The following is a 27,206-nucleotide window of genomic DNA, read 5'->3' as shown; positions in this document are numbered from 1 at the left end:
AAAGAAAGAGTGACTTGGTGGTAGTTGGTAACTTTGAAAAGGAAGAGTGACATGATGTTAGTGGGCACTGTGATGAGGAAGAGTGAGGTGGTGGTAGTGGGGGACTGTGATGAGGAAGAGTGAGTTGGTGGTAGTGAGGGACTGTGATGAGGAAAAGTGAGTGTTGGTAGTGGGGGACTGTGAAAAGGAAAAGTGATGTGGTGGTAGTGGAGAGCTGTGAAGATGAAGAGTGAGTTGGTGGTAGTGGGATACTGTGACAAAGAAGAGTGCCATGGTGGTAGTGCGGGCAGTGACGAGGAAGATTGAGGTGGGGTAGTGTGGGAATGTGATGAGGAAGGGTGAGGTGGTGGTAGTGGGGTACTGTGACAAGTGAAAGTAGGGTGGTGGTAATGTGGTACTCTGATGGGTAAGAGTGTGCTGGTCGTAATTGGGCACTGTGACAAGGAAGAGTAAGTTGGTGGTAGTTGGGTACTGTGACAAGGAAGAGTGAGTTGGTGGTAGTGGGGCACTGCAATGAGAAAGAGTGATGTGTTGGCAGTGTGGGACTGTGATGAAGAAGAGTGAGCTGGTGATAGTGGGGGGCTGTGAATAGGAAGAGTGTTGTGGTAGTGGAGGGCTGTGTAGTGGAAGAGTGAGTTGGTGGTAGTGGGATACTGTAACAGGGAAGTGTGAGTTGGTGGTAGTGCTGGATGGTGAGGAGGAAGATTGAGGTGGTGGTAGTGGGGTACTATGATGAGGAAGAGTGAGGTGATGGTAGTTGGAGACTGTGATGAGGACGAGTGAGGTGGCAGTGGGAGTAGGTCTATTGAACTACATTTGTATATTTCACTTTAAGATATATGTTCACTTACTGTGCATATATTCAAGGGTGCCAGCTTTTGATTTTCGCTATAGGGGCAAAAGTACCTGGGCATATGTTATTCTTGCAGCCGGTCATTTTTTCCTCTGATAAGCCCTTATAAGGGTCCTATCAGGGTTAGGGATAAGGAAGGGAGCGTGACAGTTTAAGTTTATAAAGTCATGTTTGGTTAATGTTTAATTTAAAAAGTAATCCATATCGGGGCAAAAGGAATTCTTCCTGGTGTCTGGTGTTATTCAGAAAAGTCTTACAGTTGTAGTTAAGAGCTCACGGGTGAGCTCTGCTCATCCCCTTGTATAAAGGTAGGATTAAACTCTTGTGCCCTTCTTGTGGCAGCTGGTCTGTGGGGGACAGGGTGGAAAGCACGTCCACATCTGGCCTGGGGGGTAAGGAGAGTGTACCAACCGTTAGGCCAAGGCAAGACCGCCAGGGTTATAATGGCGGTGGAGTTAAAACAGCAAAGTACATCACACAGCCACCACCAGGAGACAAACAGAAATTTGAGCGGTGAACCCAACCAAGACGCAACAGAAACTTCAGTCAAAATGATACCGTGTGTGGTGTGTGTTGTAGACTCTGTTGGGAGTCTTCAGGGACCCCCATTTGCGATGCCGTAAGCCCCCAAGCACACACAAATTCACACACACACGTCTTGTCTGCTAGGGCTTCCCGGACGCACTGTCGCGGCTGGGAACGGCCCCTTTATTTATAATGCACGCAGCAGCATGCAACGTCACGCCGCCGCGTGCGCATCCCTTAAAGGGGCAAAGCCACACTCCTCCTTTTCCATGAGGACAAACATCAATACTTTACTAGTTTACAGAACCACTGAATAAAATTTTAACATAAACGTCAAATCCCCCAAACAACCCTTTATTCATAGCCACCCTGGATCCCCTTAAATAACATTTCAGCCTACGGGCCATCATGAAACATGTCCCAACACATAATCGCTGAAGTAAGCAGGTTTCCCTCGCCCAGACCTCTGGGGGTACCTCCCACTTACCTCTGGCACGGGTAGTCCATCCGGTGGCCCTCCCCGGGTGGGGGACGCAGGCATGGAGGTTTGGCCTCCCCCATCGTCAGGTACTTCCATCCGGTCCGGTTCGAGGGGAGGCTCAGTTCTGGGGTCTCCTAGCTTCTTAAAGAAGCTTACATTCCGGGTGATGGCCGACTGCCCGTCCGAGGCCGTCACCATGGACCCCTTGACAGCCACCACATCAAGTGGCGCGGGTTCGTAGGGGAGAGAAAGCTTTCCATGGGGGTGTCTGTTCCTGATGAGCACCTCATCTCCCGGCTCCAGTCGCTGTGGGCGGAGTCCTCTTCTGGCATTCTCCTGTTCGATCCGCAGTCAGCGATCAACCTCCATCTGCCGGTCATCAATGACCCCCGGTTCCTTCTCCCCCACCTTCGGCAGCAGGCCTCGGGGGCACCGGTTGAATAGGGCCTCGGCCGGCGCTGCTCCTGTGGACGCATGGGGGGTGGTGCGATACACACTCAAGAACTGGTAAAGGGCCCGCTGCAGGCATTGTCCCTGGCCCTGGGCTATCCTGAAGGTCTTGTTTAGTGTACTCATCAGTCTCTAAGCTTCTCCATTCGCCCGCGGCCAGATGAGGTGATTTTCCTGTGTTGTACCCCGCCCCCCTCCATCAGTTCCATGAACCGCTCGCTTTGGAACGGTGCCCCGTTGTCGGAGCACATGGTATGGGGGAATCTGTGGGCAACAAACACCTTCTCTACGGCCACCACCACATGCTCAAAGGCCACTGAGACCACGAACTCTGCCTCTGGATATCGAGAGTATTCATCCACAATGACTAGGAAGTGGGTGCCCAGCATGGTGGAGCGAAAGTCTGCATGTACTACTTCCCAGGGCCTCGTGCCCCGGGGCATGGCCTCAATAGCCGGCTCTCTTTGCAGAGGGGATGCCGCCTGACACCAGACACAGACAGCAACAAATTTGTCAACCTTCCGCTCCAACTCCGGGAACCACACCTTGAGGCGCAGCCGGGCCTTGGTCTTCACGGTGCCTTGGTGTCCATGGTGGGCCAGAGTGATCACTTCCTTGATCTTGGATTGGGGCACGACTATGCGGTCGCCTCTCAGCAGAAGACCGGAAGCGGAGAATGACAACTCCTCTCGCACCCTCCACAGTTGCTCCAGCCCCATTTTAGCATCTTGTGTGCGTCCGGCCAGGGACTCCAGCACCGTCTTCCATGAGCCCTGTTGCATGGCGTGTTTCAGGATTTGGAAGCGCTCGTCACCCGTGGCCGCTGCCTCCAGATCTTCGAGTGGCATTGCATTGGGGGTAGCCGCCTCCACCACCATGCGAACGTGGTCGTCCACCTCCTCGGCACATGTGTCCTGTTCCTCTCCCCCGGTCACGCCTGGATGCCTGGATGCCTGGACAAGTAGTCTGCTGCATTGTTCACCCCTGGCCGATATACGAGAGTAACCCCGTATTACAGGAGGGCAAGCATCCATCGCTCTATCCTCGCCGGTGGTTTGGATGAGGACCCCGCCAGGATGGGAAGCAGGGGCTTGTGGTCCATCACAACAGTCACTGGGCGGCCTAGGACAGAGTCTGAAATGCAGGCAGCCCCAGAGCACGGCCAAGGCCTCACATTCAATTTATGAGTACCGCTGTTCAGTGTCGGACAGTGCCTTGCTGGCGTACGCCACCGGGCGGACACCACCATCCCGATTAACCTGTGTCAGCACGGCCCCCAAGCCAAACGGACTGGCATCCACAATGATTTATGAGGGCAGGGAGGGGTCAAAGAACGCCATGGTATCCTCCGGCGTGAGTGCACTTTTGATGTCGTCAAAGGCCGCCTGCTCGAGGGGGCCCCACTGCCAGGTGGTATCCTTCTTTGTAAGGGCCCTGAGGGACTCAGATCTTGAGGCCGGGTTCTGAATGAAACGTCCACAATATGTTACCATGCTAAGGAAACTCCTCACATCAGGCACCGACTCTGGCGGTTGGACCTTCTTAATGTCCTCGACCTTTCTTGGATCGGGGGATACCTCTCCCTCCTTGAAGACGAACCCGAAGAATTCAATGGATGGGTGCAGGAACTCACATTTCTCCCTGTAGAGCTTGAGGCCGAGTGACTATAGCCTTTCAAATGTCCTTGCCAGCCTGCGTAGGTGATCCACCTCAGTTCTAGCAAACACTAGGATGTCATCGCTAATGTTTAAGACGCCCTCCAGGTCAGCGAGGGCGCCTCGGATGATGTTCTGAAACACCTCCGCCGCCGATGACACGCCAAAACTGAGTCTCTTATAGCGGTAGCGTCCATGGTGGGTGGTGAACGTGGTTATATATCTCGACTTCGGGTGTAGGATGACCTGATGGTAGCCGGCCCGGAGATCCAGTTTGGAGAAAAACCGAGCACCCTGCACCTCTGCAATGATGTCGTTGATGGTCGGGGTAAGATGTCACTCCCGCTTGATGGCCTTGTTGGGTAGCCTCATGTCGACACATATGCGGACGGAGTCAGGCTGTTTAGGCTTTCTTGCCACAACAATTGGGGACACCCATGGAGTCGGACCCTCCACCTTCTCGATGATGTCTAAGTTCACGAGATTGTCCAACTCTTTATCCACCTGCCCCCGAAGATGAAAAGGTACCCTCCGATGCTTCAGGGCTATGGGCTGCACCGACTCATCGAAGTGAAGCCTCACGGGGTCACCAGTCATTTGTCCAATTCCATGGAATAGGGTGGAATACTTGTCCAAGAGATCGTTGATGTCTTCGAGGTATACTGAATAAGCAAAGCTGACAATTCCGAGGGCCTCAGCTGCGGCGCAACTCAGGAGAGTGTTCGCACTCACTGGCGTGACGTAGAAACGGACAGTGATTTGCGAGCCATCATGTTCCACTTTCGCTACAAAGGCACCGTCTCTTACAACCTCTGTGATCCGACGGGGTACTCACGGCTCTTCGGGTTACGACAGATGTGAAGAGGTAAGAGGCGTCCCGCCAGAGGTTCAGAGGCCAGACAATCTGTGCTCTGTGCTCCCAGGGGGCCGCTCCCTGGGAAACCCTCTTGGGGAAGAAAACCCAGATCCTGCAGGTCTTGAGTAGGATGCAACTCCCAGTTCGTGGTGGCAGGTAGAATGACGGAGAATTCCCCGACAGAAGCAATAGGGCAGTGGTATTCAAACTGTGGGTCGCGACCCCCTAGGGGTCCGCGGGTGCATCCCAGGGGGGCCCTGAGAGCTCAGCATGAAAAAAGATTTTTATTTTTTTTTTTTTTTTTTTTTAGATTGGAAGAAATGGGCAGGGGTGGCCCACATGGGCGGGCTGAAGCATGAAACTGTCTCAGGCAACAATGAAAAAGTGGCCCACAGTTGTAAATGGATATTCATTCCTTTAGTCACAGACTGGGCCTCATTACTACTATGGCGGACCAGTAACAACGGTGCTGGTAAGCTACCGGCACCGTTGCTACCGTTCCGCCATAGTAAGAGTTGTGCTCGTGGGTGCTTGACAGCCCCCGCCAGGTCTGACCTCAGCTCGTCGGATGCACCGGCACCGTTGTTAACGGTGCCGGTGCATCCGAGCTCCCCCTTCCCATTTGAGCCATATGGGGCTCAAATGGGAATGGGGATCTACCGGCACCTTCGAAAGGGCAATTATCATGTCCGCCTAACTCGGCATGACCTAGTAATTGCCCATTCGCGGGTGCCAGACCCGGATGCAACTCCAGTGGCAGCCGTGCCGGTTTTACCGGCACAGCTACCGCCAGAGTAGTTATGAAGCCCACTGTTTCAATAGTACCCAAAGGGGTGCTTTATGTTAAAATGTAAGTAAATTGTGATATATTCAGCAACAATGGTCAACATTACTAACTGCATAGTGGCCCCTCACCCATTATGGAGGAGCTAAGGAGCCAGCCCAGTGAAACAGTGAGCACTCCCTCAGCTGCTTTATCCAGCTAATGGAGTGCTCCTGGGCTGGCTGAACTGTCAAAGGGAAACACTGTTTCCCTTTGACAGTTCAGTTTAGTTCCCCAGCCGCACATGCTCACTGAGCCATGCAAGTGCTGGGGCGTTTTGCTTCACCAGCATTGCATAGCTCATTGGAAATGCTGGCTGGGGCACTGCATGTCTGTATGTCCGAGGGGGAGCTCCTGCGCCTCCTCGCACATACGGACAGAGCAGCTGGAGCAGCACCCACACACAGGCCAATGCAGAAGGTACGTTTATGTTCATTGTTTTTATTTAAACATGTGTATGGATGCGTTATGAGTGAGTGTATGGTGATGGATGCTCATGTGAATGATAGAGTGATTGCTGTATGAATGTGCAGCGCCTTGCATATACACATAATCATGTTCATTGTGTTAGGACCAGTGGGGCCCAGGGGACAGGGATGGTATCTTTTTACCGGACATCTATCATTCAAAACCCTCTGCCTTGTCCACAAGGCTTTCTGGGGCCTCGGTCCAAAATAACTTCAGCTATTCCTCCGCAAATACCTCCCCTCTCGAGCTCTTCACTCCTCTACCTCCAACTCCCTCAGGGTCAGTCGTTTATCAAAGAAACGAGCTGGCGGTAGATCTCCGCCTTCGACTGGGGCCTCCCTCTGGAACAGCGCCCTGCCACTCTAAAACTTGAGGAGAACCATCTTTCTTCCTGCACTTATCAGACCTACCCTGTCTGCTGCCGTAAACGTAGCACTTGCAAATTGCTGGCTGCACTACCACTGTTTGTTGCCTTTATTATTTATTTATTGTTATTTATCTGTTTCTCCTCTGCTTCGCACTTTCCACTTCTCCCCCTTCCATGCACTTTTCCCCTCACACTTGCGCGTTCTCAATGTCACTGGGCCTAGTAAGATCGCTGTTTTATTCTCCTCTGTTCCCCTCCCTTGCTTTGTCACGCTCTGAAACACTTGTGTACGAGCGCGATAGAAATAAAATATCAATGCCTGCCCCCTGGACTCCCAGCAACAATTGCAAACTGTTTGGCTATTTACCCATTTTTTGTTAAAAGTATGCTCTACAATGCAACATTTTAACCTATTATTTAAAAGAAAATTCACAGGGGGAAACCCCCCCGAACCTCCCCTTAATGCCCCTCCACTTAAAAAAGATTCACCAGCCGCCACTGGCCCTCAGACTGTGTTGGGAACGGGATGGGGGAACCGAGGGACTATGGTGGGAGCACAATGGGCGGGAACCATGGGATAGTGATGGGAGCAGAGTGGGGAGAGCCCTGGGTGTGTGATGGGGTGGGGAGAGACCACCGACTGGGTAGGAGTGGGATGAGGGAGCCCAGCGACTTTGATGGGAGCAGGTGACGGCGCGCAATATATACTGTCCATTTGGCATTTCTGGGGGGTCCCGACCTGCCCAAATTCTGCTCAGTGGGGCCCTGGCCAAAAAAGTTTGAAGACCACTGCAATAGGGGGAAGAGGCACTGTAATAGCAGTCGAAAGCAATCAGGAAGTACCAAGGGGTCAGGAGAGAGGAGAAAGAATGAAGGAGAGAAAGAGCGGAGGACCGCCGGGACCAGGAAAAAGAGGAGGGGTAAGTAAAGGCTAGAAAGAGTGAAATGAAGGCGTAGCAAAGCCGCGAGCGGCTGCAAGTATCAGAAGCTGCCGGCTTAGGAAGACCGAAGCCGGAAGGAAAGAAAAGGCCGAGGACGGCAGAGAAGGTAAGCAGAAGAAGAAGCCACAAGCGGCAGAAAATAATTAAGCCGCGGATGCGGAAAAGGAAGGAGGGAGCGAGGGAGTGCTCCAGAGGAGAAAAAACTGACGGAGGCAAGTTTACGAGCGAGCAGCTACAAGGGAAAAGCTGAAGAGCAGAGTAGCAACGCAGTTTACCTGAAAGTTCGCGGGGAATAAGTACGAACAAACCGTGGAAAGAGAAGAAGGACTAAGTGGAAGAAAAAGACTAAACCTGCATTGTTAGTTGATAGAAACATTATCAAGGAGCCACCATCTTGGATTCCACTGAGTGTATCGTGGTTGATGTAGCTTCCATTGTCTCCATAGGTTTCTACGCGTTCTTGTAACAGTATGCCCTCCCCGTGGGGGGGGAAGGACCGGGCTTCCAGGGATGGCATCGATGGAATCTCCTCACCAATGCAGGTGCATGCACTGCAGATGCTGGTTCCCAAGTTCTGTCGGATGGGCTGTACCCCTTCCAATCAACCAAGTATTGTAGGGTTCCTCTGTGATACCTGGAGTCAGCTATGGCGGAAACCTCGTATTCAGGACCTTCTGGTGTATCAATAGGAGGAGGTGATATCTCTCCTTGTCTGCAGAACCTGTCAGATACATGAGTTTTTAGTTGGGAGACATGGAACACATTGTGTATCCGTGACCAAGAAGGCGGTAGTTGTACCTGATATGATACCTTTCCAATCTCCTTGAGCACCTGAAAAGGACCAAAGAATTTTGGAGAGAGTTTGGAAGGTATCAATCTTTTGGGGAGATAGCGGGACGATAACCAAACTAAATCCCCCGGTTTATACGGGGGTTCTTGAGATCTTCTTTTATCAGCTTGGAATTTGGTTCTTTGTTGAGTGTCTTTCAGGATGGCACGGGCAATGTTATACTCCTCTACTGAAGGTGAGTTAGTTATTGGAGTGGCTGTGATGGGTAAAATTTCAGGATGAAACCCATAGTTACAGTAGAAAGGTGACATTTTGATGGCGGAATGTTGCGCATTGTTGTAAGCTATTTCGGCATATGGTAACAACTCAGTCCAGTTATCCTGTGTAGCGGAAACAAAACATCTGAGGTATTGTTCCAATGTTTGATTTAATCTTTTGGTTTGGCCATTGGCCTGTGGATGGTAACCTGAGGTAAGATTCCGGTGTATGCCTAAGGCTTGGCATAGATTCTTCCAAAAGACTGAAATGTATTCTGGCCCTCTGTCAGAGATAATGTTCTTAGGTAAACCATGTAAGCGGAAAATTGCTTGTAGGAAGCAGGATGCCATTTGAGCAGCCGTAGGAAGTTTCACCATGGGTATGAAATGTGCCATTTTAGTTAACGAATCAATGGTCACCATAATCGCGGTGTTGCGGTTGGAAGGAGGCAACTCCACTATAAAGTCGGTCAAAATCCTTTCCCAAGGTTGATTAGGAAGGGGAGGTTGAACTAACTTCCCAATCGGTAGTCTTCTTGGTGCCTTTTCCTGAAGACAAACAGGACATGCAGTGACGTAGTCTCTGACGTCCGAAGCAACAGATGGCCACCAGAAGTGGCGGTTGACCAATTCAAGGGTGTTGGCGATTCCCCTATGTCCTGCAGTCTTATGGTCATGACACATGTACAATACTTGTTTCCTGAGGAATTCGGTAGGCACATATAGCTCTGTGTTGTGGTAGAACAAACCTTGTTCTTCCTGGAGTTGGTATTTTTGGGTGTCTATTTCATTGACTCCAGAGATTGTGAATGTCCTGAAGAAAAGTGGATACCAAAAAGATGAATGTAGCTTGAGGCAATATCTTCTGCTGAATGCAAGTGTCTTCTGTTTGTAGACTCCGGGATAAGGCGTCCGCCAATCGATTGTTAGTGCCAGGTATGTGAGTGATTATGAAGTCAAGGAGGAAAAGAAATAGGCCCAGCGGGCTTGGCGACTGTTTTGACATTCATAATTTTGGAGTACTTTCAGGTTACTATGGTCAGTTCGGATGGTGATGGGATGTCTTGTTCCTATCAGCAAATGTCTCCATTCTTGGCATGCCTTCTTTATGGCGAGTAATTCCTTCTCAAGGACTGTGTAGTTTTGTTCCGAAGGAAGCAAAGTCTTTGACATGTAGGCTATGGGGTGTTCGTCGCCTGACAAGGATGCTTGTTTTAATACACCTCCAATTGCCGAATGCAAGGCATCAGTTTCGAGAATGAATGGTCTTGTTTGATCCGGTAATCTAAGGATAGGTACAGTGGAAAAGGCAGTCTTGAGCTTGTCAAAGGCTTGTTGTGTTTCGGTAGTCCATGCATACCTTTTACCTTTTTGAAGAAGAGTGGTCAAAGGTTTGATGGTCTTTGAGAAGTTAGGGATATACCTTCGGTAAAAGTTCGAGAATCCCAAAAACCTTTGGACCTCTTTTACCCCTTGAGGAGCTTTTCATTGCTGTATGGCTGCTACTTTTCGTGGATCCATGGAAGCCCCTTCGGCAGAAAGGATAAAGCCCAAATAGGGGATATTCGTATGGTGAAATGAGCATTTCTCCAGTTTGGCAAATAAGTGGTTGTCTTGAAGACGGTGGAGGACTTCGGAAACATGACCCATGTGTTCTTGTAGATTCTTTGAGAATATCAATATGTCGTCTAAATAGACGATTAACGAATGGATGAGTAGATCGGAGAACAAATGATCAATGAACCTCTGAAAGACAGAAGAAGCGTTCGCCAATCCAAATGGCATCACCCGATACTCGTAGTGGCCGAATGGCGTGCGGAAAGCGGTTTTCCACTCGTCTCTGCTCTTTATCCGAATCAAATGGTATGCACCACGTAAGTCTAGTTTTGAAAAGATTGAGGCACCTCTGACTGCTTCGAGAATGTCTTGAATAAGAGGCAAGGGGTATCTGTCTCTATAGGTAACCTTATTTAATCCCCTGTAGTCTATACAGGGTCGGAGTTCTTTACAATCCTTCTTTGGTATAAAGAATAATGAAGCTCCAGCTGGGCTCTTGGATTCGGTAATCAATCCGTTACGTACATTGGTTTGTAAATATTCACGTAAAGCTTCCTTTTCTGGGTTAGAAAGAGTATACATCCTTCCAAAAGGGATCTGTGCATCTGGCAATAGATCAATGGCGCAGTCGTCTCGTCTGTGGGGAGACAACTCCTTAAATTCCTCGTTGGAAAACACTCGATGGTATTCATGATAGATCTCCGGTAGCAGGTTTAGATTCAATACTACAGAAGAGGAATTCTGCAGTGGTATTTGAGTTTGGGAGATGTGTACACCATTGTCAGAGTTAGGTAAGCACGTAGCAGTGCAGTATTCAGATCCCAAAAACATAGTCCCGGCCTTCCAGTTTATGTAGGGGTTATGTTTAGACAACCAAGGCATTCCTAGGATAATAGGATAGTGAGCAGCTTTGATAAGGTCAAAGATCACCTCTTCTTTATGTATGTTTATCTTCATGGTAAGGACCGATGTATTTTCCTTGATGAACCCTGAGGACAGTGGTTCTCCATCAACTCCTTCAACAGGTATAGCGGTGGTCTTAGATAGATGAGGGATCTTATGTTTGTAGGCCCAATCAATGTCCATAAAAAGACCCGCCGCTCCACAATCCACCAGAGCCGGTACCCTTTCGATCACAGAGTCTTGGAATTGGATGGTTAATGGTACCACTACCATTTGCGGGGCGTTTGTGACGCAGTTGAGGGAACTTTTCAAAATGGACCCATTCACAGTTCCCTTTATGAACGGGTGGCGGCGTTTCCCGATCGCCGTGGAGGAATCAGGTTACAGTCCTTAAGCACATGTTTGTTGGATTCGCAGTACATGCACAATCCCAGAGTACGTCTCCTGTTCCTTTCCTCAATGGTGAGAGGGCCTCGGGTGGTGCCTACTTGCATAGGTTCGTCTTCGGCTACACGGGATGTCTTAATTGTTTCACTTCTAAAAGAAGTTGGTATCCCCTTTGCCTTTCCTTTCCTCTTTTCCCAATTTCGTTCTTGGATGCGATAATCCATTTGGAGAACAAGGGTGATCATCTCTGCAAGATTATGTGGGCGGGGAACACGAGATAACTCGCCCTTCAATTCCTCATTGAAATTCCTTCTGAATATGGTCAAAAGGGCATCATCGGACCATGCTGTCTCATTAGCCAAGTGTTTAAATTGTGTTATAAAAGACATTAATTCCATGGTTCCTTGCTTTAAATCAAGAAGTTTCTCCTCGGCGGTAACCACTAACTCCCTGCGACCAAACATGGCCTGTAGACTATTAAGGAACCCAGCCAAAGTGTCTAAGAGTTGATTGTTAGTGGTCACTAATGGAGTAGCCCAGGCCAGTGCACTGCCCGAGAGGTTAGATATGATGAAACTAACCTTGGACCGTTCAGTAGGGAAAAACACTGGTTTGAGCGTAAACTGTACGATACAAGAATCTATGAATTCTTTAAGCTTCCTAGGGTTACCTTCGTACTTCCCCATAGGTAAGGGTCCGGGCGGTAATTCAGTCCTAGAGTGCAGCATTTGGCAAAGCAGGGTGTTTTCGTTTCGTAATCCCTGTACTTCAGTATTCAAAGTCTGCACGGCATCCATCAGCTGCTGGACTTGTTGATCCATGCTTCCTTCCTTTATATTTGGGCGTTGCTATCTCTTACAACCTCTGTGATCCGACGGGGTACTCACGGCTCTTTGGGTTACGACAGATGTGAAGAGGTAAGAGGCGTCCCCCCAGAGGTTCAGAGGCCAGACAATCTGTGCTCTGTGCTCCCAGGGGGCCGCTCCCTGGGAAACCCTCTTGGGGAAGAAAACCCAGATCCTGCAGGTCTTGAGTAGGATGCAACTCCCAGTTCGTGGTGGCAGGTAGAATGACGGAGAATTCCCCGACAGAAGCAATAGGGGGAAGAGGCACTGTAATAGCAGTCGAAAGCAATCAGGAAGTACCAAGGGGTCAGGAGAGAGGAGAAGAAGGAGAATGAAGGAGAGAAAGAGCGGAGGACCGCCAGGACCAGGAAAAAGATGAGGGGTAAGTAAAGGCTAGAAAGAGTGAAATGAAGGCGTAGCAAAGCCGCGAGCGGCTGCAAGTATCAGAAGCTGCCGGCTTAGGAAGACCGAAGCCGGAAGGAAAGAAAAGGCCGAGGACGGCAGAGAAGGTAAGCAGAAGAAGAAGCTGTAAGCGGCAGAAAATAATTAAGCCGCGGATGCGGAAAAGGAAGGAGGGAGCGAGGGAGTGCTCCAGAGGAGAAAAAACTGGCAGAGGCAAGTTTACGAGCAGCTACAAGGGAAAAGCTGAAGAGCAGAGTAGCAACGCAGTTTACCTGTAAGTTCGTGGGGAATAAGTACGAACAAATGGTGGAAAGAGAAGAAGGACTAAGTGGAAGAAAAAGACTAGACCTGCATTGTTAGTTGATAGAAACATTATCAAGGAGCCGCCATCTTGGATTCCACTGAGTGTATCGTGGTTGATGTAGCTTCCATTGTCTCCATAGGTTTCTACGCGTTCTTGTAACACCGTCGAGCGGAATAGGTTCCGAGACTCCAAAAGCAAAGATTTGAGCCTTCGGGCTGAGCAACCTGGGAGGTGCGTCCATAGCATCATAATGTCCACGGGCCATCACACTGACCGAGGCACCCGTGTCCACGAGTACTGGGACTGGTGACTTGTTAACCTCCACCACACAACTCGGCTGGTGTCTGTTCTTTGATTTGAGGACTCCCACACTCAACACAAAGAAGATGTTCTCTTCCTCCTCCTCTTCCTCCTCTTCCGTTGGGGCACCCTCTTCACCGTGGTCAACCTGGGCCACAATCAGGGGGCAGCTTTGACGAAGGAACCCGGACCGAACCGGGCCTCTGGGCACCATCACAGGCAGGGCTGCCTTACATACCCGGGAATAGTGATCCGCGAGGCCACACCGTCCACAAGTTCTTCCGGCCGCCGGACATTCAGCAGGGTTGGGTAAGTCATCCCCACATTTCCTGCACGACTCACCGGCTCTTCCGCCCCTGTCACGAAGGCCAGATCCAGGTCTTCTGACACTTCTGCCACCCTGCCACATGGCACATACCTCCTCAGTCTTCACTGGGCATGAGCCAGCTTCCATCCGGGACGCCCGGGCTTCGGACACCTCATGGCAGCGTCCTAGCTCCAGAATGCGAGCGAGCGTGATGCCTGGCTCTCTCAACACCTGCCGTAGCAATTTGCCACATGAGCATGCCTGAATGAGCATAGTTTGAATGATGTCATCCACATCACCCCACGCATATGCGATGGATAGGTTTTTGAGGCGTCCATAGAAGGTGTCTAACGTCTCCTCCTCCTTCTGCCGAGCCGACAACATCACAAACCTCTCGTAGTCAGCATTGGCGAGGGGCAGAAAATGAGCCTGAAGAGCAGTCTTTGCAGCCGCATAGGTGCCGTCTGCTGTGTGGAGAAATTCAAAAATGTCCTGCACCGCAGGTCCAGCCGCATACAGCATGGTGGCAAGCTTGCTGTCCTCGTCTGTTTCCATTGTTGCTCTAAAATACATATCTAGACGGTCCACCCACCTTTTCCATCTGGGCCCCAGGTTGGATGGTGGGCCCGAGACATCAAATTCAGGGATGGGCTGCAGGGCCGCCGGGGCCCGCATTTGCGCCATTTCTGGAGGGGGCTGGTGCACAGCTGGTTAAACCCCCGGTAGAGCTTGAGGCAACTGCAGACTTGAGGTGGCGCCTGAGGTTGTGGCTGCACTTGAGGTTGCTGTAGGTCTGCAGGCTGCCCACCGTCCTGGTCGCCAGGCACATTCATGGGATGGAGTGCACAGGTACCCCCAACGTGTCTTTTGGGGGCCGCAACTCACTCCCACCACCACAGTTTAGTCCCCTCCTGGGAACCAATTGTCACCAGTCCTGGCACACACAGGCAATACAAGTCCAAACCTGGTGGTGATGATGATGAAGATGATGAGTGGTGGAATTCCACACCCACAGGTATGATGATGAAGAGGATGATGAAGATGGAAGTCCTCAGCCGCAGCAACGCTGTGAGCAGGCACGGATGTTCCAAAAATTCAGCCAGGGAGGTATTGGGCTAAGCAGGCCTAGTCATCTCACCCCTTCACCTCGCCTTCACTCGACGTAGGAGGCCCAGAAATAAAAAAAACATCCAAATTCTGGGCATAGATGTGCAGGTATCACTGCCTGCAAACAGTTTTTCCAAAAATTGGGCCTGGATGCCTCTCACAGACCGAACCGGAGCTCTGTGAGTGTCCACGGCCCGAAATACAAAATGGACGCCTGCTACGTGGTTACTGCCCAGCCTACGGCGTGAAACGAAGTTCCTCAACAATCTCCGTTTCAGGAAGAAAAATTGAAAAGACTTTCACCGCCGGGTCGAGGGATTGCACCGACCTCGTCACCACTGTTGGGAGTCTTCAGGGACCCTCATTCGCGATGCCCGTAAGCCCCCAAGCACACACAGACTCACACACACACGTCTTGTCTGCTCGGGCTTCCCAATGGCACTGTCGCGGCCGGGAATGCCCCCTTTATTTATAATACATGCGGCGGCGTGCAGCATCACGCCGCCGCGTGCGCGTCCCTTAAAGGGGCAACGCCACAGACTCCGTTGTGCAAATCAATACCATTGTGTGAGACCGCCGAGAGAAAACTGTTTCCCCAATAATCTCAGATGACGAGAGAAACTAATTTCACTTTTCTGAAGGGAAGCAGATAATGTTGTGTCTCCTTGAAGCCACTGGCCCCGTCCTGCGAGCATGCGGTGCACAACGGAGGAGCGCTGCATCCCGGCGCTGCCTGCTCACCACAGCTGTGCCTGAATACACAAGCTAGGCTATGTCACCTCGAGTGGCAGAGTCTATACTTGCAAAACCAACATCTCCACAGTCCACACGGGTCCCTCTTACCAATGCACATTCAAAGTATTGCAATGCGCATGTCGGACAGGGTACACTCTATAAGCACTAGACATGTTTATGAACTTAACTTCTTGAAAGGCGTGGGCGAGCGAATATCCCTTTGCTTCAATTCAGTTTCAATTGCCTCACTTAGTACTGAGCTGCCTCTGGCCATTATTATTCCTATATTTACATGTGTGCTTGTTCCAGGCAATTGTAGTTTATGCCTCGCTAATTGCTGTTGTTCTCAAATAAGCTACTCCTCCGGGTATCCACCGGCTGCCTCCCGGGACTGGAGACGAGCACGCGTGTGCTCAGCCCTCCGGCAAACCTGGCCTTCCCTTTCTGAATGAGGACACGCGGCGCCTCCGAAACGGGCGTATTCACCGCGCATTTTACACTACCTCATTATTATAGCAGGCAGAACAAAACACACTTCTGATTTCCCCCAGCAATAGTTTCACTTTCTTGAGCAATCCTAAATTTCCCAGGGTTTAAGTGTATTGCAATCTAAAAAAAAAACAGCTCCATTTTAGTTTTAATGGCATATGCAAAGATTACCCTCAATTTACTTTGTGGGCACTTGTTCCGAGAGCGGAATACATTAGGTGAGTCTCACAACATTCAGACAAAATTAAACTAAACTGCGGCCACGTGTTGCTATGCCTGGCATTACAGCTTAGAGGCAGAAACCCGTACACAATACGGAACTCGGGTATACAGGCCTAAAGCAAAAAAGAACTGTTCCAATTGGATATGTTCAAAAGAAATTCCTATTTTATTTTGTATACAGCCTTGGCGCCGTTATATTCATGTGACAGAATGTATAAGACTAACATTTATTCATGTATTTATTCATTCATTTATATCATGTGTTACACTCCCAGACCCTGGGGTATCATGGCGTGGTTACAGACAGTTTTGGCATTGATCGTAAAATTATACAGAGTACAGAGGTTATTTAAAAAAAGAAAATCATTTAATACACTCATGAACATAACGTGTTGATATGTATCTATCTATCTATTCACTTTTTATATAGCGCCTTACACCCATGGGCCTCTAGGCGCTGTATCCTTTGTCACAAGAGCGATTACCAAAGGGTTTGTGCTGCCTGAATGATGAGCATCCGGGTTATGGATTTCCATTCACATATGTAAACTTGCACACCTCCCCCTCCACAAAACTGCATCCAGAAGTAAAAGGGTATCCAGCAGACTGACTGTATGTTCCAGGGACCGGAATATGCTAACTGCACTGGAAGATGCACATTTCTACGGCTGTTTAACTTTTCACCAAAATCTCCAGGGTAGCACAGGTGGCATAACGGGAACCATCATCAAATTACTTTTCTCTGCACCACAGGAAGCGACGTCATATGACCGTTAGCCCTAGCAACCTCACAAGAAGAGACAGCCCAATTGTCAAAACAAATCTACAATATGTGTAAGATTAAGTGAAACACCAGACACCAAGTTATTTGTGTTTCTAACCATATCCGAACTATAGCACTGCCTTAATGTGCCACGGGTGCAGTCAACACCCCAGCTGCCCGAAGCTGGACATACTAGGCTTATGTGCAGCCTGTTAGGCATAACTGCTGAACCCATATGCATGCATACTTATAATTTGACGATCCCATACCGTCACCCAGAATAATTTGTCTCACACATTGTTTGTCAAGTGTTGGCAATAAAAGGCCGTAGGTTTTATTGTACAGATATGGTTATGCAGATGACAATAATCACATATCATGATAGTAACATACTTTTGGGCAGGTCTTGGAGCCCTCTGGCCCGTGCCTGCCTTCTCATGTCCACTTGTTGTGGGCACCGTACAGTGCCCTGTACTTCTTTTCCTTTGTTCTTCTCCCTTATTTGTAGGGTGGGAGGGTTTTGTGGTAAAGAAGCAAAGGTTTGGAAGACACTGAGTAAACAGTGCACCTCCTGTGTGTTTGGGTCCCTGTTCAGGGTCCACAAACTGTTTCTGTTTTCTCGGAGCATGCTGCTCTGTATTTATAAGACCCAGGGGAGCCCTGAGTCTTTGATATGTATAGTAGTGTTGGCTGTTATGTTTCAGCCGCAGGCCGGATAGCCGACTATCTGGCCCCCGGGAGGAAGGGGGGCAGGTCTTTGAACCTGATCCCTGCCTGCCTGTTGGTTTCCTTCGGTGCTTAGCACCTTGCTGCCTGAAGGAAGGGTGAGGAGATTCTCACACCTCACCCTTCCTCAGCATTGTGTTGCACAGACTGCGTGTCTCTTCGACTTGGGGGGGGGGAAAGGAGCAGAGAGGGGTGAGGTTGGGCTGCCCCTCTCCAGGTCTGCTGATGGTAACAGCAGTTACCCTGCCTCGCTTTGTGCGGCACTGCAGCATTGCCCATAACTGCTGAACCCATATGCATGCATACTTATAATTATAATTTGCCGATCCCATACCCTCACCCAGAATAATTTGTCTCACACATTGTTTGTCAAGTGTTTTATTGTACAGATATGGTTGCCATTTTCTTTTGGGTAGGATGGCCGAGAAGTATGTTTCCGTTCCTCTCCAATTGTGTGAAATGCCTGCAAGGGAGGAACACATGTCCTCATATAAATTTCTCCTTCCAATGGACACTAGGTCATTGCCCCCTAGGTGTATGACCAGAAATTCTGGCGGGTCTCTGTATGCGACCAGCTCTGCTAGTGTGCCATGGATTTCTGCCCATCGTAGGCCTCTGTATCCCCACCATGAGGAAATGGTGTTTCTGAAAGGTGGCCTTTCTTTGGTCTCCTCTGCCCATCGGCCCGTCCTGAAGATAAAAGAGTGGCCGACTATCCATGCTGATTGGAGAGTGGTCCTCCCTTCGCCTGTTGTTTCTGTATGAAGGGAGGGAGAAAGAAAGAGTGGGGGTGGCTGGCTATATTAGCTGTGGTCTGATGTATCTTTTGTAATAATCTGACTTCCAACCCCCTATGTTTTTTAGTTGTTGAGGGGCTAAACCTCCTTGCCATGCTGAGGTGGCGGCACCTATTCTGAAGGAGTGGGTGCCAAAACCCTTGGGGTCCCACCCTGCATTTTTGATTGCTTTCATCAGTACCTCTTTGAATTGGTAGCGGCTTAGTGCCGAGGCATCCTTGTGGATCAAAAAACCTCCCCCCAACCATGGGTCTTTGTGTGTAATAGAGGTTGGTAATACATACCGGGCAGTTTACTGCCTCATTAATAGAACAAATGTTGATGGTTCTTTTGACCCCCCTTTTTGATTGTTGGATTTCTATGCTGATGCTCTCTTGTCTCACCCTGACCTCCATGACGCCCAGACCATTGTTGGCCTTGGTGCTGGATGCAATGAGTTCTCCCAGACGGAAAGCCCCGAAGTCTGCCAGGAAGAAAGCTGCTTTGAACAATAAGATCTCATACGGATGCCAGCATATGGCTTCCAGCTGGTTTGCAATTTGTACCAGTTTGTTGAAATCAAGGGGGCGGCGGGTGTCCACCTGGGGGCCCTTTATTCTGCCCCAACCTTTCAAAGTGTAAGAAATCAGGGCGCAATAATTTAGCATTTATATAGTGCTACGAACCCTCTGAGCGCTGCTTATATAACCCATGGTGTGTGGTGCTCATTTATCGACCTCGGAAGAATGAAAGGCTGAGTTTGGCCCTGTCAGGATTCGAACCTGCATCAGCAGGCTCTGAACAGATGTTAATGCTAGCGGTCTACGTGCTGTGCTATTGGACCGGCTATTTTGGGTGGGGTCTGAATCACCCCGTATTTTTGCGAAATATGAGATTGCAACAGGGGTCTTTTCGCCCAATCTCTCTTAAAGCTTTGTTCATGCGCCCATTTTAAAAATATTTCTAGTCTTTAATCGTTATTAACTCTACGTGGTTTACGCCTGTGGCTTTACATACTGTTTGTGAGCACTTACTGTACTGTGCTGTGGTGGTGCTTGCCAGCGCTTTCCCTGCCATCTCTGTGAGGAAGCCTAGGGAGTTGTTGGCACCTGTCTTTGAGGTGCCTGGTTCTTGTTGGACATCCCAGCCTTGGCTCTCTTGCACTGGCGTTGATGCCGTTATTTTGTTGCCACCCGTTTTTGAGGCACCTGGTTCTTGTTGGGCATCCCGGCCTGGGCTCTCTGGCGCTGTCGTTGATGCCGTTATTTTGTTGGCACCCGTTTTTGAGGTGCCTGGTTCTTGTTGTGCATCCCGACTTGGGCTCTCCGGCGCTGGAGTTGATGCCGTTCTTTTTTGATTTCCCATAATTTTCCAGCATTCCGTCGGTATTGGCGTCATCTGTTCCCGGTTGTTCGGCGCTAGATCCCGGAATGTTGGCCACTGAAAGCGGGATAACGCATCTGTAATGTTATTATCTGCCCCAGCGATGTGCTTTGCTTTGACCACAATGTTTTCTTGCAGTGTGGGTGCTGTGATGGCTCGTAGGACTTTTAGTACTAAAAGGGCATTTGGTAGACCATTTGTTTATGGAGCCTACTATGCCATGTTGTCGCACCAGACCAAGAGTTCCATGTTAGCTAGCTGCCTGCCCCAGATGTATAATGTTAGCCAGATGGTAAATATTTCTAAGAGGGTGATGTTTTTAGTCTACCCTGCCTGTTGCCATGAGTTGGGCCAGTATCCTGCCACCCACTCTGTGTCTAGTATGGCTCCAAACCCCTTGCTCGCGGCTGCATTGGTGAAAAGGACCCTTTTTGTCCATGTATTCAAAGGCGTTCGCCAAAGTGAGGTCCCATTGAAATCTTTGAGGAAATTCCTCCAAATTTCCAGATCTTGTTTCACCTCTGCGCCTAGTCAGATGTGTAGGTGGGGTTTGGTGTATGATTTGATTCATAATGTGTGTGTGTATGTTTGGTATATTTAAGCAGCACATGCCGATACTATGGAAAGTAATAACATTATATTTAAAAAAAACTGAGAACTGCCAGAGAGGTTCAAACACAGCTCCTAAGTGTGCACCCTTGTGCAAAGTTGAGTGTTTAAAGCTCTACACTAACAATGCCCTGTTACGATGTGTGCCCAAGTGTATACAAGCTTAGATACAGCAAGGTAAATCACTATGAACTGCGTGATCAATGCACATTTACTTTTTATTTTAACTGAGCCAAACTACATAAAACACTTTGTAACTATGTAACAGTCTGTAACTATGCCTTATGTGCATGTGATTACATTCCTTCATGAACTTCAATTCTGACTGTATGAACAGTATTCTTTTTATTAGTATCATATCATATTGCGAACCAATAAAATTAAGAATGTTCCCATAATCAGGACAGAGGTCCAAGAAGGAATGTAATGACATGACAGGAGGAATAGCTACAAACTCACTAGGGTTTATTTTTTGTGTGAAATAGTCATAGCCCAGAGTACAGCGCTGTTTCAGTACCAGGTCCCTCTAATAGGCTGAAGAGAGTAAAAATGCTTTCACATAGTTCAACCAAAAAGAGTGTTTTCATTTTGGACATTTTAAGTAATTTCTAAAAAACAGTTTACACTGTATTTTAAAATGTAGAGCACTGGCAGGGAGGTTGCAATCTAGCACCCAAGGCCGCACCCTTTTTCAAGTCAAGAGGCTGTTCCTCTACATTACTAATGAGCTGGCTGTGAATCACATAGATACTGGGTCTGCCAAACTCAACTCCTATTGCCTTGATTAGAAGGGAACTAGGGTTGCTGTCACTAGAAGCCGTTGTAGACTGGAACAGTTCGTCCCTGTTGAGAAAAATCACCCAAATAAATGGCCCAAGAATCTTCAAAATCATAATTGAAGAATTAAAAGGGGGTTCAAGTAAACTCATAAATGGCTGGGCGATAAGAAACAGAGCAAAACTTGAGGAAATCGGCTGCTCAGAGGATGAATTTAGTGGTAACCGAACAAGAGTAAAAAAGAAACTGGGGGAATTTGATTGGATTAGGACCCAACAAATTGGAGCATCTTACAGCTCAACATTGAACCTACCGTGGGCTAGCAAAAAACAAAGCCAACCCGCAGCCTATTTGGTTACATTCCCGAGTGGACCACATCAGGAAACATTTTTAAGATTGAGATTAAATCTCCTCCACACCAATGAGATATTGGAAAAAAAGAGGTTTGGTAGAATCCAATCAGTGCCGATTTTGCAAAGCCCCAAAGAAAGTTGAAACCTTGGAGCATTTACTACTGGACTGTGAAGTGGTGGAGGATGCAAGGAAATCCTCCTTGGAATGGTTGTGGTTGAAATGCCAATCCGTCTCTCGCAAGAGAGAGGAATGGTGGTCTCTTCTGTCAAATGGTGGAAAATCCTCTAAAGTGATCCCAGTGGTGGCATTTATGAATTTGATTCTACCACGCGAAAAACTACAAATCCTAGACCAAAGCTTTACAATTTAAACGAGAAACTTTGAAGTTTTGGTTGGGGATCCATGAATTTTGATCTATGTCACTTCTAATGGTTGACTGATGAACGAATTTATGTGCACAAGAATGTGCAAAACAATTGTAAGACCTGTAGGAAATGGGAATGTTTTTTGTAATCTTTTGTAAAACTTGCAAAGTGCAATTAAATCAAATTAAAAAAAGAATTAAAAAAAATCACATAAATGTTTATAGAATCTTAAACACAGTTGTGCTGGACACTTTCTTGGGGATGGCGTTCAGTGGCCGCACTCCAGGACAGTGGATAATGTGACATGTTCAGTGTGGCTAAACCTTGTGCATGGGCAGTGAGGTTTGCTTCTGGCGCCACGTGCTGCAGAGAGTAAAGATGTGCAGTTTTCTTTTACAGGGTGTGACATTAAGAAAAAAGATATAAATGTGTGGGAGGCTGCTCGCAAAGACATAGGGTATCGTATTGCAGCAGAAAAGACATTTGGCCTCATTATGAGCTGTACGATGTGGTAAAAGTGCAGTGGTAATACTGTTTACCACTGCATTACCGCACTGCCCAACTATAGGTTTGGCAGAAAGTTGGAGGATTTCGGCAATTACCTAACAGTAATTCTGCTGAAATCCCCCATGGAGTCCTGTGGAATCCAATTAAATGGACACTAACACCGCCACCACCACTTGTAACCTAGTGGTATTACCGCCAAACCAAGTGGCAGTAACCGTATTACAGTTTGGTGGTATCTCAGTGGATTTACCGCCTAGATACCACTGAACTCGTAATGAGCCCCATTGTGTTTGTCCGAGATTACAAATTTCCAGGGCAAGCATTGTAACAAGTCGCAACACAGTGCAATTTATGTTTGGCATCAGCATGATTTGATGACATGGCTATCGACAGTTATTTTATTTATTTATTTATATGCAGGAGGAACAATGCTCTTTTGATCACAAAATAATGTAAAATAGATAAGAAATCAGATTTGACGGGAAGCTGTGAACTTCTTACAATGGGGTGGGTTTGAGGGACATTCTAGCCACGTTTGTGGAAGAGAGTAAATAGAACAGTCACTTGGGACAATACACAAGTAGACATACATAGATAAACGACAATGAACATTGGAAATGTTTAAGTGGAGGTGGGCGGTGTGGCCAGCTGTGCCCAGGATGTGACCATGATGGGTGAAGTGCTAGAGTGGAGGTAGAGGAAGTGAAGGATAAAGGCAAGTTAGAGGCGAGGAAACATTTTTATCTAGCAGGCAGTTGAGAGGTAGGTTATATCAAGATGTAGACATATCATGGCATGTAGCATAGAATATTTATACCAGAAAGAGGTACCCGTGACAATGGGGGATTTCACCGGGTATGTAACCAAAATCACAAACAAGCAAATCGCCTCAGGTTGTAGGTTTTTGGAATCAGAAAAAAAGCATGCATACTGTATGCATCATTATCACCATTTTATCAAAAATATTATTTGTATTTATATTCAATTCACATTTATAAAATCCATATTTTTTATAAAACACTGCATGTGACCAAACTCACATTTCACTAGAGCACATAAACATATATTACAAAATTGATATTTTCATTATCCATTGTACTCTACCATAAAACCATCACCACGCCCAGTGACAAAGTGTATACAAATTACCCTACAAACAACAACGACACACAAATATTTAAAAGCATGTCTCTGGGTCACTGTGGGAATTTCCCTATTCACAGTCCCTCAACCCCAACATGTTTCTGTTCCCTGTGATTAAGAACATTCTTCAGGGGGAAATACATTATATGTTCACTTATATCATTCAAAACTTGAATGTGGCGTGCAGCTTGACTAACCCTGTAAGGAATATATTAAATCATTACTACCTAAATGTTAGATTTTACAAAAATGTACATCAAGTCTGTGTCAAGGAGTTCCCCCCTTCTCACCTGGGTCCGTTCTTTGCTGGAGTCCTTGGTCGCTGCCTTCTTGCGGATGGACCTGGTTTTGAACAAGGCTGCCCGAGTCTCTTCCGACTCCAGAGTGCGTTCAGTTTCCAGGACGCGGGACCAGGAATCCGGGGAACTAGGAAAGGTGCAACTAGCACACGAGTCCAGGAAATAGGAGTAAAGGAAGGGGCAAGGAACAGGTAGATAGACAGGTACAAGGAAACAATACAGCGAGCTACGGGACACACGTCATATCACTACTTTGCAATAGCATTGAGACGCGCGGAGCCTCAGAAGGCGTGGTCTATTAATAGAATACGTTACGTCCAGCGCGTGGAGCGAGAAAGGGGTTTCACGCTGGACGACCATGTTGGGAGTATTATGGAGTGCAAGCCCCGTTGTGACAAGGACCAGGAAGTCCAAAAGGGACGTGTTCTATAGTTCATGACAGCATGCCTCCTCCGAAGACCCTTTCCTCCAGGTTTGCCTGGGTGTATGAGGTGAAATCTTCTGAGCAACCGAGGGGCCTTGATATTAGAAATAGGTTCCCAGGTTCTTTCACTAGGAGGGTATCCTTTCAATTCAACCAGGTATTGAAGCTGGCCCCGTTTATACATGGAATTGCAAATCCGGGATACCTCATATTCTAGTTGGTTGTCGACCAGCAGAGGAGGAGGTCTACAGGATTTCCAGGAGGATGGAATGTAGGGTTTCAATAAAGAGGTATGAAAAACTGGATGAATTTTCTTCCAGGAGTCTGGTAGTTTGATCCGGTATGAGACGGGGTTAATAATTTCCTTGATGGGAAATGGACCATAGTACCGGGGGGCCAATTTGTTTGGTCTTAGATGTCGGGGTAGTAATTTTGATGACAACCATACTTGGTCACCGACTGCATAAGAGGGGCCTGGTCTTCTTTTGGAATCCGCATATCTCTTGGTCTGCAATCTGGCCTTCTCTAAGTATTCCTTGGCCTCCTGGTGTATGTTGACGAGGGTTTCGATCCAGGAGTCAACAGTAGGTACCGGTGTAGAATGAGGAAGAACAGAGGGTAAAACCGATGGATGGAACCCTTGACTACAATAAAAAGGACTGGTTTTGAGCGCTGAATGTTCGGAGTTGTTGTAGGCAAATTCAGCAACGGGTATCAGGAGTGACCAGTCATCCTGGACCTTGGTGGCGAAACATCGAAGATACTGTTCCAGGGTCTGATTTGCACGTTCTGTGGCTCCGTTGGTTTGGGGGTGATACCCTGAAGAGAGGGCACGTTGAATTCCCAGAATTCGACAGAGATGTTTCCAGAATTGTGAGACGTATTGAGGTCCTCTATCAGATAGGATCTTGGAAGGAAGCCCATGCAGGTGGAATATGTGTTCCAGAAAGATTCCAGCTAGTTTGGAGGAAGATGGTAGTTTACTGAGGGGAGTAAAATTAGCCATATGAGTGAACAAGTCTATGGTAACCATGATAGTAGTGTATCCTCGAGGTGGTGGTAGTTCCACAATGAAGTCTGTAGCAATGAATTCCCATGGCCTAGTTGGCAGTGTTGGTTGCAGTAGAAGACCCCCCGGTCTCTTGTTATCATGCTTATTTTGAGCACAGACAACGCAAGCTTGGACGTAGTGCTGTATGTCAGTCTTCATCTTAGGCCACCAGAACTGTCTCTGTATAAGACGGAGGGTATTGGTGATGCCACGATGCCTGGAGTGAAGTGTGTCATGACAGAGGTTTATTATTTTCTGTTATAATTTCTGTGTAGGAATGAGCAGTGCATTGTCCTTGAATAAATATCCTTCCTTGGCTCTTAGATTCCATTGATTTCTCCTTGACATATCCTTCCATAACTCAGAGGATTGGGTTTGCGCTTGGATTTCTTCCAGGAGGTTGACTGCTTGAGCTACGAAGATCGTGGGGGAAAACATCTTAGGATATGCCTTATCTTCAGTGGTTACGGATTCAGGACGTCGAGACAAGGCGTCAGCACTCAGATTATGTGATCCGGGGACATGAGTGATGTGGAACTGGTACTGGGCAAAAAAGTAGGCCCAACGCGCCTGACAACTATTTCTACATTCCAATGACTGTAGAATCGGAAGATTCTGATGGTCCGTACGGACTTGGACTGGATGTCTAGCTCCCAGAAGTAGATGCCGCCATTCAGTGAAGGCTTGGCGGATGGCTAACAATTCCTTTTCCAGGACAGAGTAGTGTGTTTCACTCGGAGTCAGGGTTTGTGAAAGATAAGCAATGGGATGTTCCAGCTTATCTTCTAATTTCTGTTTCAACACTGCTCCTATGGCGTAATTAGAGGCATCCGTTTCTACTAGAAATGGTCGGCTTATGTCGGGTTGGGCTAAGATAGGAGCTTGTGTAAACTCGGTCTTCAAACGCTGGAACGCTGTGTCTTGCTGTGTGGACCAGATAAAAGGGGTGTCCTTCTTTAAGAGAGCAACGATCGGTTGAACAATCTCGGAAAAGGTGGAATAAGAACTTTCGGTAGAAATTGGCAAGTCCCAGGAAGGATTGAACTTGTTTCACGGACGTGGGAGCAGGCCATGCCAGAATGGCCTTTACCTTTGAAGGGTCCTACCAATTCCCTCTGGGCTAAGGATAAATCCTAGGTAGTGAACAGAGGTAACGTGAAACAAGCATTTTTCGGGTTTGGCCAAGAGTTGGTGTTAACGAAGTCTTTGTAGTACTGCCTTTACGTGTTCTTCATGCTTTTGAGGCTCTTTGGAAAAGATCAATATGTCATCCAGATATACAATGACAAAGAGGAACAACATGTCAGAGAACACCCTATCCATAAAACGTTGGAAGACTGCCGGGGCATTAGCTAGTCCAAAGAGCATGACCAGGTATTCGTAATGGCCAAAGGGTGTTCTAAAGGCGGTTTTCTACTTGTCTTTTTCCCGGATACGGATCAAATGATAGGCACCCCGGAGATCCAACTTGGTGAATATTACTGCGCCTCTTACGGCTTCCAGGATATCTGAAATCAAGGGTAGTGGGTATCGGTCTTTGAGGGTGCATTGATTTAGGCCACAATCATCGAGGCAGGGTCTGAGTTCCTGGGTATCCTTTTTGGGAACAAAGAATAACGAAGCACCTGCTGGAGATTTTGATGGTGCCATTTTCAAGGTTGGTATCCAGGTATTCTTTGAGGGCCTTTTTCTCGGGTTCAGAAAGGATGAACATCCTGTCGAAGGGAATCACTGCTGAGGGTTCCGTTTCTATTGCACAGTCTTCAGGCCTGTGTGGGGGTAAGGCCTGGACTATGGCAGTCGAAAACACATCAGCGTAACCTTGATAGGCCTCAGGGACTTGTATGATACTGGAAAGCACGAGTGGTGTTTCTTGGTCTTTATGCGGTTCCTTAGTGGGTGTTAATGAAGGTTCCAGGAATAGGCAGTGAGACATACAAAACTCTGAGCCTAGGAATAGTGATCCTGCTGTCCAGTTGATATATGGATTATGTTTCTGTAACCA

At 48.0% G+C, this 27,206-nt stretch overlaps 1 protein-coding gene across 3 annotated transcripts in view; it reads right to left on the bottom strand.

Annotated features, from left to right (window-relative positions):
* Positions 1–27,206, bottom strand: part of CLGN (calmegin) — a 510,795-nt gene that overhangs the window by 473,257 nt on the left and 10,332 nt on the right. Inside the window, exon 1 of one of the 3 annotated variants that reach the window (XM_069630886.1) lies at positions 23,718–23,840. The exons of the other annotated variants lie outside the window; for them this stretch is intronic. The gene's annotated coding sequence lies outside the window, so the exon portion shown is untranslated. Of the gene's footprint in view, positions 1–23,717; positions 23,841–27,206 lie in introns of those variants that run through there. 3 annotated transcript variants of the gene reach the window in all.

The sequence above is a fragment of the Ambystoma mexicanum genome, chromosome 6q (genome assembly GCF_040938575.1).
Source record: "Ambystoma mexicanum isolate Mex_15411 chromosome 6q, UKY_AmexF1_1, whole genome shotgun sequence".
NCBI classification, from domain to species: Eukaryota; Metazoa; Chordata; class Amphibia; order Caudata; family Ambystomatidae; genus Ambystoma; species Ambystoma mexicanum.
The sequence above is the reverse complement of the archived record's forward strand: the minus strand, read 5'-3'. Positions and strand labels throughout refer to the sequence as shown.